This window comes from Podarcis filfolensis, assembly GCF_964270895.1.
Source record: "Podarcis filfolensis genome assembly, chromosome: 13".
NCBI classification, from domain to species: Eukaryota; Metazoa; Chordata; class Lepidosauria; order Squamata; family Lacertidae; genus Podarcis; species Podarcis filfolensis.
Window position 1 is genome coordinate 42,225,630 of NC_139615.1, and position 16,622 is coordinate 42,242,251.

A 16,622-nucleotide genomic window follows, 5' to 3' on the forward strand; every position below is an offset into this window, starting at 1 on the left:
AGAGTTCAAGATTGAAAAAGGGACACGTCAGGGGTGCCCTATCTCCCCACTACTTTTTATATCGGTCCTGGAGGTTTTGCTTAATATGATTAGGAGGGACCAGTTGGTTAAAGGGATTCAGGTCGGAGCTAAACAATATAAACTGAGAGCATTTGCAGATGATTTAGTACTTACATTGCAAGAGCCAGAAGCTAGCACGAAAAGAGTTTTGGAAATAATTCAAGAGTTTGGTCAAATGGCAGGATTTAAATTGAATAAGTCTAAGACAAAGGTTTTGGAGAAAAATTTGACACAGATAGAAAAAGAAAGGTTTCAGAACGAGACAGGGTTGACTGTGGTTAAAAAAGTGAAATATTTGGGTATAAATATGACAGCTAAAAATGTGAATTTGTTTAAAGATAATTATGAAAAAACTTGGAGAGAAGTGAAAAAAGATTTGGAGATTTGGTCCAATTTAAAGCTTTCCTTGTTAGGCCGAATTGCAGTTATAAAAATGAATGTATTGCCAAGAATGTTGTTTTTGTTCCAAGCATTGCAAATAATTGATAAAATGGATTGTTTCAAGAAGTGGCAAAAAGACATATCTAAATTTGTCTGGCAGGGCAAAAAGCCCAGAATTAAATTTAAGATATTAACGGATTCAAAGGAAAGAGGGGGGTTTGCCCTGCCAGACTTTAAATTGTACTATGAAGCGGCAGCTTTCTGCTGGCTGAAAGAATGGCTGCTTCTTGAAAACACAGACATTTTGGATTTGGAAGGTTTTAACAATATTTTTGGGTGGCATGCATATTTGTGGTATGACAAGGTTAAAGCACATAAAAGTTTTAAAAATCATATTGTCAGAAAAGCACTATTAAATGTCTGGGTTAGATATAAAGACTTGCTGGAAAATAAAACTCCAAGGTGGCTGTCGCCAATGGAAGCTAAGGCAGTTAAAAAGTTAAATATGGAGTCCAAGTGGCCAAGATACTGGGAAATTTTGGAAAAGGAAGGGGACAAACTGAGATTGCAGAGTTTTGAGAAATTAAAAGGGAAGGTGAGAGACTGGTTGCACTATCATCAAATAAATGAAGCGTTTAAACTGGACAGTAAAATTGGCTTCCAGGTGGAAAAATCAAAATTGGAGACAGAACTGTTAGAACCCAGTACTAAGAATTTGTCAAAAATGTACAATTTGCTGCTGAAATGGAATACACAAGATGAAACGGTTAAATCGGCCATGATTAAATGGGCTCAGGACATTGGTCATAATATTTTGTTTGCTGATTGGGAAAAGTTGTGGACCACCGGGATGAAATTTACGGCATGTAATGCCTTAAGAGAAAACATTATGAAAATGATATATAGGTGGTACATAACCCCAGTCAAGCTTGCAAAGATTTACCATTTGCCTGACAATAAATGTTGGAAATGTAAAGAAACTGAAGGTACATTTTTTCATCTTTGGTGGACTTGCCCGAAGATTAAGGTATTCTGGGAAATGATCTATAATGAACTTAAAAAGGTATTTAAATATACTTTCTCCAAGAAACCAGAGGCCTTTCTCTTGGGTATTGTCGGCCAAGGGGTGTTAAAGACGGATATAACTTTCTTTATGTATGCTACAACAGCAGCTAGAATACTCATTGCGAAGTACTGGAAGACGCAAGAGCTACCCACACTGGAAGAATGGCAGATGAAGGTGATAGACTACATGGGCTTGGCAGAAATGACGAGCAGAATCCGAAACCAGGGAAGAGAAGCAGCGCAAGAAGAATGGAAAAAATTCAAAGACTATTTAAAGAAATATTACAAAATTAATGAAAGTTAGAATGATGTTGGACTGGAAAGTAAATGGTTACTATTAGCTATGGTTAAGACAAGGAGAATAAGGAAGACTAGTCTAAATTTAAATTAAAATAAGGGAAGATTTGCTGAGCAATCGATAAGAATTTGGAATACAGAAAAGGGAGGCATGAGGAAGTCGGGGAAGAAAGGTATAAGAAATTAGGATATGAAATGGTACATGCTTTTTGTTTTGTTTTTGTCTTTGTATGTTTATGTATGTTGTGTTTATATGGAAAAAATAAAAATATTATAAAAAAAAAAAAGAGAATGGAAATTGTGCGACGGCGGTGTGGCAGCAGGAGGCCCCATTAGCGAAAGCGCACCTCAGGTTAAGAACGGTTTCGGGTTAAGTACGGACCTCCGGAACGTATTAAGTACTTAACCCGAGGTACCATTGTATATGATCATCATTATTTTGCGCCTCCTGGGCCCTATGTGGAGACACCACCCACGCTGCCCTAAATCTGGCGCTGATATATGCATCTTTGCAAAGCACTCCCCGCTCTAATCTGATGGATGTTTGTGTGTTATATTCACTAATAATAAGGACGCGGATGGCGCTGTGGGTTAAACTACAGAGCCTAGGACTTGCCGATCAGAAGGTCGGCGGTTCGAATCCCCGTGACGGGGTGAGCTCCCGTTGCTCGGCCCCTGCTCCTGCCAACCTAGCAGTTCAAAAGCATGTCAAAGTGCAAGTAAATAAATAGGGACCGCTCTGGCGGGAAGGTAAACGGCGTTTCCGTGTGCTGCTCTGGTTCGCCAGAAGCAGCTTAGTCATGCTGGCCACATGACCCGGAAGCTGTATGCCGGCTCCCTCGGCCAATAAAGCGAGATGAGCGCCGCAACCCCAGAGTCGGCCACGACCAGACCTAATGGTCAGGGGTGTCTTTACCTTTACCTTTACTTGGCTGGGGAACTGCGAAATCAGGAAAAGCTCACCTATTTTTTCAGAAAGCGTGAGTTAGGAAGTGAATCAAATTTCTCCCCATCCCCGCTCATCGCATATGTTAGCAGATCTTACCAGCGCCTGATCAATACATTTTGCTGCCTAAAGCAAAGACCAGATAATTCAGAGACAGAATGGAGTGGCTTTTCTCAGGGTTTGAGGCTAAGAAAGATGGGAGATATCCCAAGTGGGATCTTTGTTTGTGAATTGAAGATCAAGGTAGAAGTTTGAGAGAATATAAAATGTTTATTTTATTTTTATTTTATTTTATTTTTAAAAAAATAGGTTTTTTAAAATTTTAATTTATTTAATCGTTTTTTCAATAATAACAACCACAAAAAACACATACAACAAAAACCGCAATAACCGCAATAATAACACATTTTAACATTTCAGATTTGAGTACTAGTATACTTATGACTACACCTTTTTAACAATATTTCCCCACCTCTCATCCCCCTACTTCCCACCACCGTCCGCCTTATCGCTTAAATATTCCTTCCAGAATATAAAATGTTGTGTTTTATGGGTGTGTTTCTTTTGTAGCTTCTTTGTTTCCCCCCTCCCTTTTCTTTTTTTAATTATTCTCTTTAGATATTAGCTTTGTTTGTTTTTTATTGTATTAGATGTTAGAAACCTTTAATAAAACTGAGTTTAAAAAACCCAAATAATGCCTTGACCTCTTCCCTACTGGGCACAACTCGCTGCATCCTATAATATTCACACATCAGTTCCTGACTTCCTCTCAATTAATACAGGCACCCATGGGGGTGACTGATGTTTAATAGATGTTTAATAGATTATTGTATTTTAATATTCTGCTGGAAGCCACCCAGAGTGGCTGGGGAAACCCAGCCAGATGTAAAAGGTAAAGGGACCCCCGACCATTAGGTCCAGTCGTGGCCGACTCTGGGGTTGCGGCGCTCATCTCGCTTTATTGGCCAAGGGAGCCGGCGTACAGCTTCCGGGTCATGTGGCCAGCATGACTAAGCCGCTTCTGGCAAACCAGAGCAGCGCACGGAAACGCCGCTTACCTTCCCGCCGGAGCAGTACCTATTTATCTACTTGCACTTTGACGTGCTTTTGAACTGCTAGGTGGGCAGGACCAGCCAGATGGGCGGGGTATAAATAAATTATTATTATTATTATTATTATTATTATTATTATTTTGGCCACTTGGCCCTTCAATGTGACAGGGCTGTTCCTCTGCATTAGGAGAAAGACCACGCAAAGCGATAAAGTCTGCAGTGGTGCCCTAGGAAGACAGAGTTAGTGCAAACATTGTTTTGAAACACATGCTTAGCCTCATTAGACCTAAGGATATGCAAATAATGAAACAGCGTTTAAAGAGCTTTGTCAAACACCAAGCCACACAGAGAATCAGGTCACAAAATCCTTCCCAGGTGATGCTCTGCTCTGGTACTTTAAGCCATGCACGGCCAGGAAAGCCTTGTCCTTTTTTGTCCCCGCCAGAGCCAGCCCAAGGACACAGGCAGCCAGAGAGATGACCGTAGCTTTGAGAAAGGCTTAAAGGTAAAGGTAAAGGGACCCCTGACCATTAGGTCCAGTCATGACCGACTTTGGAGTTGCGGCGCTCATCTCGCTTTACTGGCCGAGGGAGCTGGCGTACAGCTTCCGGGTCATGTGACCAGCATGACTAAGCCGCTTCTGGCAAACCAGAGCAGCACACGGAAACACCGTTTACCTTCCCGCCGGAGCGATACCTATTTATGTACTTGCACTTTGATGTGCTTTCGAACTGCTAGGTTGGCAGGAGCAGGGACCGAGCAACGGGAGCTTACCCTGTCACGGGGATTCGAACCGCCAACCTTCTGATCGGCAAGTCCTAGGCTCTGTGGTTTAACTCACAGCGCCACCCTTGAGAAAGGCTTACAAAGCAGCAAAAAGATCTAAGAGGTGCGCCACTGCAGGTAGCCCTCACACTGGGCACAGCCAGGTGTAATCTGAGTTTTGGAGGGCTGGCCCAAGACATTTGCTGCTTGCATTGCACCCAAGGCCGGCCAAGTTATTTTGGCACAGAGGCAGAACATCCCACAAACACCTCTCCCCCTCTGTGGTAGCAAAAATGGAGACTGACAACGGCAACAGCGAAGGGGGCAAATCTCACCAACATGGACATCATTGAGCATAATTTAGCTCACCTGGGAGCCTCGAGCTGCTATCCCCATGCTAGCATAAGTCTCTTGAAACCTGCCCTGCACTAACATTATATCACATTGACTGATTCACATCTAAGGCTGCAGTCAAAACTACCACCCTCCATTTGCATGAGAGCAAGCCCCATTGAATTCAATCAGACATACAGTGGTACCTCGGGTTACAGACGCTTCAGGTTACAGATGCTACAGGTTACAGACTCTGCTAACCCAGAAGTAGTACCTCGGGTTTAGAACTTTACCTCAGGATGAGAACAGAAATCGCACGACGGCGGCAGCAGGACGCCCCATTAGCTAAAGTGGTACCTCAGGTTAAGAACGGTTTCAGGTTAAGAATGGCCCTCAGAACGAATTAAGTTCTTAACCCGAGGTACCACTGTATATAGGGTTGTGCTGTAAGCCACATGATCTCGCCACAAATGGATGCTGAGTTCCCAAACTGGGTTCTGCTTACATGCCATCTCTGATTTCAGAAAGTCTGAAACCTTCTTCCAACTTTCTAGGGGGGGACACATAGGGAGCGAGGCAGGTAAAGGTCACCTTGGAGCCTGTTCCAGATGGACTGTCTCCCTTCCTGTTTACTTTGTTTATAATGTTTAGGTAAAGGGACCCCTGACTATTAGGTCCAGTCGAGGCCGACTGGGGTTGCGGCGCTCATCTCGCTTTACTGGCCGAGGGAGCCGGCGTACAGCTTCTGGGTCATGTGGCCAGCAGGACTAAGCCGCTTCTGGCGAACCACAGCAGCGCATGGAAACGGCATTTACCTTCCCGCCGGAGCGGTACCTATTTATCTACTTGTACTTTGACGTGCTTTCGAACTGCTAGGTTGGCAGGAGCAGGGACCGAGCAACAGGAGCTCACCCCGTCGCGGGGATTCGAACCACCAAAATGCTTTTTTTCTAAGCTTACCTGTAAGCTGCCTTGGAAGAATTGGAAGGATATAAATAACAGTTGCCAATCGATCCACCATTCAATAAACTCGCCTCCATTTGGTGCAGATCCAGTCTTTCAAGGCAGGTTTGGGGAACCGTTGGCTCGCCAGATATTGCTGTAATACTACATTTCCCATCAGCCCCAGCAAGCATGGCCACTCACCAGGAATGATGGGAGTTGTAGTTCAGCAACATCTGGAAGGGCCCCACCCTCCCCAAGCCACAGACATTTCTGAAACATTTTACTCCTCTGCTACCGTCTATCGCACTGTTATATAAATGCTCGAGTTTCACTCAGCTCAGCAGATCTGAAGCGCATGCAACGGTGTGGTTCTGGATTATGGTTTTGGTGCCCAGAAAAAGACATCAACAGCCGTTCTCCAAATGCCAGCAGAAAGCCTTGGATGAAAATGACAGATTAAATTATCATCAGGAAGGAGTGGGAGATGACTGGCACACAATTTCATGATTAATATCTTAGGAATGGCAGGTTAGCGCAGAGGTAGCTGCAAAGTTAACCCTTTGGAAGCTTATCCGGTAATGCTTTACAAAATGTGGAAAATTCATTTCTTGGAAGGTAGGAGGCCCTTTTCTGAACTAAAGAAGAGAAATGTCTGATTTTCAGGACCGAACATTATTTGGGTGCAGCTTCTGTGTGTATACCAGGGCTATGAATTCCTGCTGTTTTGCACAGAAGCTATTGTGGCGACAGAATAAAGTTATAACCCGATCAATGGCAGCAAAGAAAAGATAGACACTTAGACCTAGTTCTCACAAATAGCAGGCAAGGTGCCTAAACAGATGCACAAACTCAAAATTACTGTTTTGTCCTGTTGGGGAAAGACAAAATAGTTGCAATGGCGTTGACATTTTAAGCCTCCCCGCCCCCATAAATTGAGGCAGGGAATTGTGAATTTTTCATAAAGATTATATTTCTGTGTTTCCTTGGGGGTTTATCCTTTCCACCCAGTGGTTGCCATGCATGCACCCAGGGGTCACACGCAGGGCCGGATTTAGGTTTGGTGAAGGTAATGGGGCCCTTTATATGTCCAGCTGCCCTTTGTCAACAACAAATTGTCTCTGCTTTTTGTGTTGAATATATGCTGTGTGGTAATTTACAGACCAAATAGGTCCATACACAACACTAAACACTGTTGCTGTATGTAGGTTTTATTTTATTTGCTTTTTATCTTATATTTTGGAAATGTACATCCAGGTGTTTTTTCCCTTTGAATTTTTTGGGGGCCCCCAAGCGAGTGGGGCCCTAAGCTATATATAGCTTGTTTAGCTCACAGTGGAACCTCGGGTTGTGGACATAATCCGTGACGGAGGCACGTCCGCAACCCGCAGCGTTCGCATCCTGAAGTGCCGCGTCTGTGCTGATTTGGTATTCTGCGCATGCGCAAGCCGCGATTTAGCACTTCTGCACATGTGCGAGCAGTGAAACCCGGAAGTAACTTGTTCCAGTACTTCCAGGTTTCCCGCAGTCTGCAACCCGAAAACATGTAACCTGAAGCGTCCGTAACATGAGGTGTGACTGTATGTATAAATCCAAGACTGGATCACATGGAGGCTCAGTCTTGGAAGGCAACTCATAGACTTTGCTCTATGGGCAGGCTTCTAGTGCGAATTCTGTGCAATACCTTATCTATCCTGCACCTGCTAGGAAATAGAGGAAAGGGCACGGTTTGCAGTTGTTCTCATGCATTCCAAGAGAGACCATCTACAGTATATGGGTGGAAGGCGAATGCAGGTCAGATCTTGAACTCAGTTATGCAGCTGAGTCAATACAGGAAATTGCACCCCCCCCCGAAAGCAGCCTTGATGCTGAACAAATTTTAAAAGGTTTCTATTTTAGGTATACCTGCCCAACAGCAGAACTTTCAGCTTTCAGTTTGACAATTCAATTTAGCCAGTTTTTTTAAAAAATCTAATCGAATGCTTTCATTTTATCCTAAAATGTCAAAACTGGTTTCATTCCAGTCAGCTTGTTTGAGTTTTCATTAAAAAAATACGAGCCGACACACAGGCTTTAAACAAACAAACAGAAACTGACTTTTTTTTTAAAAAAAGATGCACATGCTTTAACAAAGCCAAGCTACATTTAGCTGGAGAAAAAGAATGAAACGAAGGGAACATGCTGGGTGTGTGAAAAATTACTGGATTGATTTTCCAGCAATTAGGAAATAATTTTCCAAAAATGTTTTATTAAAAGGGGGGCATCAATATACAGTGGTACCTCGGATTACATATGCTTCAGGTTACATACACTTCAGGTTACAGACTCCGCTAACCCAGAAATAGTGCTTCAGGTTAAGAACTTTGCTTCAGGATGAGAACAGAAATCGTGCTCCAGCGGCAGGAGGCCTCATTAGCTAAAGTGGTACCTCAAGTTAAGAACAGTTTCAGGTTAAGTACAGATCTCCGGAACGAATTAAGTACTTAACCCGAGGTACCACTGTAATTTCATCTGTATTTGGAAGACATCAATTAATATGCAACAGTCTGATTTTCTCATCCACTGCAATGGCATGGTTACCAAATTTCTATATTAATCCTCAATATTTGTCCTGTTCAGAACCAGTCCCTGCAGTTGCACCCTTCAGCAGAGAGCAGGATTGATCCCCGGGAGCTAACATGTCTACCCCTAGGGTGCTTCCAGGTGTTGTGAGTTACCAATCGGCCTCACCTGTGCGGCTGTGCCTTGCCTCTTCAGAATAAACTTAGGAAAGTCCCAGTCCTGCGAAGCCCTACCGGTCACAGGGCCTGGCTCCTGCACGCACTCCTGACAAGTTGGTTCAGTTGCTGGACCGAGAATGTCCCATTCCTGGAACTCTGGAGAGCTGATGTGAGTCATTGTAGTCAACGCCAATCTAGACGCCTGATCTTCATTAATAAGCTTCCTATGTTCCAATGGCTAGCAAAAGGGCTGGGGACCAAGATATTTCCCGGAAAGGAGAGTCTGTTCACTAGCTGGAGACATTGATTACTCTTTATTGAATGCCTCCGTGTCCCTGGTTGTTACATTCCTTGAGGAAGTATGACAGTTGTTTCAAATACTTGCTGCACTCAGGTCTGCTGGGCTTCCAGGATAATGAATCTCACTCCGTGTTCTTGCCTTTACAGTGGTACCTCAGGTTACATACGCCTCAGGTTACAGACTCCGCTAATCCAGAAATATTACCTCAGGTTAAGAACTTTGCTTCAGGATGAGAACAGAAATCATGCTCCAGTGGCGCGGTGGCAGCAGGAGGCCCCATTAGCTAAAGTGGTGCTTCAGGTTAAGAACAGTTTCAGGTTAAGTATGGACCTCCGGAACGAATTAAGTACTTAACCTGAGGTACCACTGTATCTGCACAGTCAAGCATGTTTAAGGAGAGTCCTACTGTTCCACAGCTCAGTAAATGGTGTTGACAGTGGCTTGCTTCAGATAGGTTTGTGTCTAGACCCAGTGGATTCATTGGGCTACTAGATTTCTAGTTACTCTGGTTACTCATTGGCTCCCAGTATGTTTCCGAGCACAATTCAAAGTGTTGGTGCTGACCTTTAAAGCCATAAACGGCCTCAGTCCTGTACAGTGGTACCTCGGGTTATGTACTTAATTCGTTCCAGAGGTCCGTACTTAACCTGAAACTGTTCTTAACCTGAAGCACCACTTTAGCTAATGGGGCCTCCTGCTACCGCCGGAGCATGATTTCTGTTCTCATCCTGAAGCAAAGTTCTTAACCCGAGGTACTATTTCTGGGTTAGCGGAGTCTGTAACCTGAAGCTTATGTAACCTGAAGCATATGTAACCCGAGGTACCACTGTATACCTGAAGGAGCGTCTCCACCCCCATCATCCAGCCCGGACACTGAGGTCCAGCGCCGAGGGCCTTCTGGCGGTTCCCTCGCTGTGAGAAGTGAGGTTACAGGGAACCAGGCAGAGGGCCTTCTTGGTAGTGGCACCAGCCCTGTGGAACGCCCTCCCATCAGATGTCAAGGCAATAAACAACTATTTTACTTTTAAAAGACAACTGAAGGTGGCCCTGTTTAGGGAAGTTTTTAATGTCTGATGCTGTATTGTTTTTAATATTTGGCTGGAAGCCACCCAGAGTGGCTGGGGAAACCCAGTCAGATGGGCAGGGTATATATAATAAATTACTATTATTATTATTATTATTATTATTATTATTATTATTACTATTATTATACCCATAAGTGCCAGGGCCTTGTGTGGCACCCCAGAGATATCACAGCCCTCCATAGCCTTTAGTCTCTGGCTGTTAGATGTTTTAACTAATGGAGCCCTCCCTTATTTAACCAGGCGTTTCAATAGTTTTGATAGCTAGGTCTGGAACTACATGCAACTTGCCTGAAATGCGGCTTTGGCTGGCTGGCTACAACAGGTGATAGCAGCTGATGGGTCTTAATTGACAAAAAAAATGTTTAGAAGTACATTTCTAAAAAAAAACCAGAGTCCTCCTTATTGGGGATAATTCAGAGGGAAATTCCTAACTGTCAAAAAAGAATATTTAGGTATGCTATTACCGCAGCCCATGTTTTGTTAGCCCCAAAATGAAAAACGAGCGAGGTCCCAACCAAAGGAGAATGGCAACTTAAATTGATGGAATACATGCAGCTTGCTGACTGAACTTATAGAATGAGAGAACAAGAAGAATTGTAACCGCAAGAAGTGTAGGAGGTGAGGCTTCCACAATCGAGTGTTCACGATGAAGGATGTGTTTCAGGTTCAGGAAGTCATGACCTCCCCAGTCTGAAATTCTGTGTAGGTGAAAACCAGGAGCACAATCTGCTTTTCCCTAAGTTGTGATGAAAGCAATGGAAAATGAAGTGAAAGTTTCAGAGACACCCAGACAAGCTGTAACTCTGAGTCACCCATTCTAGCTGGTTTCTTCTGTGTCATGTGCCCGTAACTGGAATAGAGAGGAAGGATAACTCATGTTTGAATACCCAGGTCAGTGGTGTGGTGTGTGGCAGACACACCCTCAGGAACTCCAGCTTTCATGTGTACGGCTAGAGTAATTTATCCGTATGCCCTTGTTTCACCTCCTTTCAGCTTGTACATTTTTTGCATTCCAAGAGGAAACTGAGTGATTAACAAGATTTTAATTTTCGATGCAGAACATTAAAAAGCTTTGACAGCAAAGCTATACCAGCCTTAAAACACTAATATCATAGCACAGATTATCTATAAAAACAGAAAAATGAAATGTATTTTTTTACAATCTTTTTAAATCAGTTTTACACCATATATTTGAATTCAAACATTAATCATAATCATCAACATTTAGGATTTCCTGAATCCTTAGACTCCCCACTCCATGGTTTCCATTATCAAACTTTTTCTACCACGTCCTATATTTTCTATTTTCTTAAAATAATCCATTTTTACCTTAGTTTTTATTACATGCGTTATTCAAATCCTGCCAAAGTTTTTAGTTGTTTACAGTGTTCTCTTAAGTAAATTGTAATTTTATTCACACCTTATTAAAGTTTCTATCTTCCTGGTTTCTGATTTCCCCAGTCATTTTCGCCATTTCGGCGTAGTCCGTTATCTTCATCAAGTATTCGTCTTTGGTCAGGACTTTATCTTCTTTCCATCTCTGGTCCAGTAGTATCCACACTGCTGTCGTTGCATACATAAATAATCATTTCTGCTCCTGAAAAATGAAAGAGGAGAGCGCAAAATATGGTCTGAAGCTCAACGTCAAAAAAATGAAGATCATGGTCACTGGGCCCATTACCTCCTGGCAGATAGAAGGGGAAGAAATGGAGGCAGTGAGAGATTTTACTTTCTTGGGCTCCATGATCACTGCAGATGGTGACAGCAGTCACGAAATTAAAAGACGCCTGCTTCTTGGGAGAAAAGCAATGACAAACCTAGACAGCATCTTAAAAAGCAGAGACATCACCTTGCCAACAAAGCTATGGTTTTCCCAGTAGTGATGTATGGAAGTGAGAGCTGGACCATAAAGAAGGCTGATCGCCGAAGAATTGATGCTTTTGAATTATGGTGCTGGAGGAAACTCTTGAGAGTCCCATGGACTGCAAGAAGATCAAACCTATCCATTCTGAAGGAAATCAGCCCTGAGTGCTCACTGGAAGGACAGATCCTGAAGCTGAGGCTCCAATACTCTGGCCACCTCATGAGAAGAGAAGACTCCCTGGAAAAGACCCTGATGTTGGGAAAGATGGAGGGCACAAGGAGAAGGGGACGACAGAGATGGTTGGACAGTGTTCTGGAAGCTACCAGCATGAGTTTGACCAAACTGCAGGAGGCAGTGGAAGACAGGAGTGTGCCTGGCGTGCTCTGGTCCATGGGGTCACGAAGAGTTGGACACGACTAAACGACTAAACAACAACAACAAATCCTGAGCACCCGTAGCTAACACAAACCTCACCGATTCCATTCCCCCATCCTTAAAAATTAGCTGTATTTTTGACTATTGTTTTCATGTCTCCAGCCATCACGTCTGTCATCCTTTGCTGTCCACTGGTCTGAGTTCACCTGAGCATCTTTCGTCCATTCTTCCTGTTGCCTCTTGTGACGTCTCCGTAAGCTGTGACAATCAGTTTGCCTGACTTGCTACTCTCTGTTGCAAAAGTCTTCTCATACATCTTCGTGCTTGCTTTGTGCTTCCAGATTTCATCTGGATTTGTGGCACTAAGGTTGCCAAGAGTGCTTTAAATGCACCTTAACTGCACGGACCTAAAGTTATGGTGTCCGTCTGGACCCCTCCTGCAAAATAGTGACAGTTTGGAGGTGCTGTGGTTGGTTCAGCTGCAATCTAATCCAAGCAGGTATGTGAAACCAAGCCTTGCCTGCACATTGTTACCAAGCAGCCTCGTTTTTATGACCAACCTTATTCTTGTGAATAATTTGTTCCAAGCTGTTTTTAAATTGTGTTTTAAATTGTTGCAGCCTGCCGTGGGGTCCTTAGAGTGAAGGGTGGGCAATGAATTGAAACAACAATAATAAATGCCTAGGTTATGTAAGGGGGATGTGGGTGGCGCTGTGGGTTAAACCACAGAGCCTAGGACTTGCCGATCAGAAGGTCGGCGGTTCGAATCCCCGCGACGGGGTGAGCTCCCGTTGCTCGGTCCCTGCTCCTGCCAACCTAGCAGTTCGAAAGCATGTCAAAGTGCAAGTAGATAAATAGGTAATGCTCCGGCGGGAAGGTAAACGGTGTTTCCGTGTGTTGCTCTGGTTCTCCAGAAGCGGCTTAGTCATGCTGGCCACATGACTTGGAAGCTGTACGCCGGCTCCCTCGGCCAATAAAGCGAGATGAGCGCTGCAACCCCAGAGTCAGCCACGACTGGACCTAATGGTCAGGGGTCCCTTTACCTTACTAGTTTATGTATAAATACAAACCTTTATTTTACATCTAAACCGGAGCCAACATTCCATCTCCATTTCCCTCCTGGAGTTGATGAGCAAGGTGACATCCCCGTGGCACAAACTCTAGAGCCATAATCTCGGAATTGTCGTCTCTGTCGATGGTACACTTCCATGTATGGGAGCTTGTGTGAACAACGATGCAGGTTAACAATGTGGAATGGTGCTATTACTAAAGATGAGCTTCGGGCCATTTCCACTCACTCAGGAGCAAGTTACTCTATGCCATGGGTAGGCAAACTAAGGCCTGGGGGCTGGATCTGGCCCAACCGCCTTCTAAATCTGGCCTGTGGACGGTCCAAGGCCTGCCTGGTGTTTTTACATGAGTAGAATGTGTGCTTTTATTTAAAATGCATCTCTGGGTTATTTGTGGAACATAGGAATTCGTTCATTTTCCCCAAAAAAATATAATCCGGCCCCCCACAAGGTCTGAGGGACAGTGGACCGGCCCCCTGCTGAAAAAGTTTGCTGACCAAGAGGACCAGAGATACAAGAATAATTGTAGTAAATTTATTGAATATTTAAAGGAGAACTGTAAAAGCTTAAAGACACAAGCAGGACTAGAATAACACACCTTCAGAGACAGGTTTAACATTGGTTAAGAAAGTGAAATACCTGGGGGTTAATATGACCACTAAGAACTTAAATTTATTTAAAGACAATTATGAGAAATGTTGGTCAGCAGTGAAAAAGGATCTAGAAATATGGGCAAATTTGAAGCTGTCCTTGTTAGGTCGAATTGCTGTTATAAAGATGAATGTATTGCCAAGAATGTTATTTCTGTTTCAATCATTGCAAATTTTGGACAAAATGGACTGTTTCAAGAAGTGGCAGAGAGATATTTCTAGATTTGTCTGGCAGGGCAAGAAGCCCAGAATAAAATTTAAAATATTAACTGATGTAAAGGAAAGAGGTGGATTTGCCCTGCCAGACCTTAAACTCTACTATGAATCAGCAGCATTCTGCTGGTTGAAAGAATGGCGGCTTCTTGAGAACACAGACATTTTGGATTTAGAAGGTTTTAATAACGTTTTTGGGTGGCATACATATTTGTGGTATGACAAGGTTAAAGCACATAAAGCATTTAAAAACCATATTGTCAGGAAAGCATTGTTTAATGTCTGGATAAGATATAAGGACCTCCTTGAAAATAAAACCCCAAGGTGGTTGTCACCGATGGAAGCAAAGGCCCAGAAAAAGCTCGATATGGAGGCCAAATGGCCGAAATATTGGGAAATTCTGGAACAAGAAGGAGATAAACTGAAATTGCAGAGTTTTGAGAAATTAAAAGATAAAAGTGCGAGATTGGCTTCATTATTATCAAATAAGGGAGGCTTACAATTTGGATAAAAAAATTGGCTTCCAGGTGGAAAAATCAAAATTGGAAACAGAATTGCTAGACCCCAAAACTAAGATACTTTCAAGAATGTATAACTTGCTGCTGAAATGGAACACCCAGGATGAAACGGTTAAATCTGCTATGATTAAATGGGCACAAGATGTTGGACATAACATTATGTTTGCTGACTGGGAACAGTTGTGGACCACAGGTATGAAATTTACGGCATGTAATGCCTTAAGAGAGAAGATTATGAAAATGATATACATGACACCAGTCAAGCTTGCAAAAATCTACCATTTGCCCGATAATAAATGTTGGAAATGTAAAGATAATGAAGGTACATTCTTTCACCTTTTATTTTTTTTACTGTTTTTTCTATTTTCTTTCTTTTTTTACTCTGTATTTTTTATTGTTTGTATTCTTTTTTATTATCTTATTATTTTTGTAAACTCTTTCTTGAAATTTGAATAAAATATCATTAAAAAAAAATAGAATAACACACCTTCAGTGTAAAATAGTAGAGATATGAGAGTAAAATACGCAATAAGAATGTGATAAATATACCAACTGAAGGGAGGGAAGTCAGGACTCGGCAGAGTCAAAGGGGATATACTGTGATTGTATGGATTGTTGGAAAAAGATCACCTAGAGAAAAGAATAAAAATTTATTTTTTTAAAAAAAAGAAAAAGTTTGCTGACCCCTGCTCTATGCTTTATAATCAGCAGTTTCTACTGTTCAATTTCTGAAGGGGAATGAGACAGGGAGTCACCTCACAGCCAAAGGAATGCACATGGCAGGGAGTTAATGCTTTATTGTCAAATATAATACTTACAATTGCTTCTCCACACCAATCTAACAGCGAGGCAGCTGTTCCCAGGTCTGCACTCTATGGAGCGGTTGAAGCAATAGGAGACACTCCCCTTCCACCAGTTTATGTACCTTCTTCTGCCGGGCTGCGTGCATGCAGCCAAAGACTAGGTAAAAGGTAAAGGTAAAGGACCCCTGGACGGTTAAGTGCAGTCAAAGGCGACTGTGGGGTGCGGTGCTCATCTCGCTTTCAGGCCGAGGGAGCCAGCGTTTGTCCACAGACAGCTTTCCAGGTCATGTGGCCAGCAGGACTAAACCGCTTATGGCACAACGGGACACTGTGACAGAAACCAGAGCACATGGAAACGCCGTTTACCTTCCCGCCGGAGCGGTACCTATTTATCTATTTGCACTGGCATGCTTTCGAACTGCTAGGTTGACAGGAGCTGGGACAGAGCAACGGGAGCTCACTCCGTCGCAGGGATTCGAACCGCCGACCTTCCGATCCGCAAGCCCACAGGGCTCATTGGTTTAGACCACACCACCACCCGTGTCCTGCCTGCGTGGCAATGTCCTCTGCTCCTCCCTTTTCACTCCCCTCCTGGTACTGCGAGATAGTGATGCAGGAGAGAGTGGAAACCCCTGGCCCTTCCCCTGCCTGACCTGCCTCTTCCTCCTCTTCTTCCGACCCATCCTGTGCTCCACCCTCCAACTCTGAAGCTTACCCTGCCTCCGATTCTTGCCTCCTGGCTGGCATAGGTAAAGGTAAAGGGACCCCTGACCATTAGGTCCAGTCGTGGCCAACTCTGGGGTTGCGGCGCTCATCTCACTTTATTGGCCGAGGGAGCCAGCGTACAGCTTCCGGGTCATGTGGCCAGCATGACTGAGCCGCTTCTGGCGAACCAGAGCAGCGCACGGAAATCCCGTTTACCTTCCCACCAGAGTGGTACCTATTTATCTACTTGCACTTTGACGTGCTTTCGAACTGCTAGGTTGGCAGGAGCAGGGACCGAGCAACGGGAGTTCACCCCGTCGCGGGGATTCAAACCGCCGACCTTCTGATCGGCAAGTCCTAGGCTCTGTGGTTTAACCCACAGCGCCACACAAAACACTGCCCCCTATCCCGAATCATGTTCCAGCGTGCTGCCAGTGCCTGACACAAACCATCCTTGTTGTTTGCCCTGGCAACTGC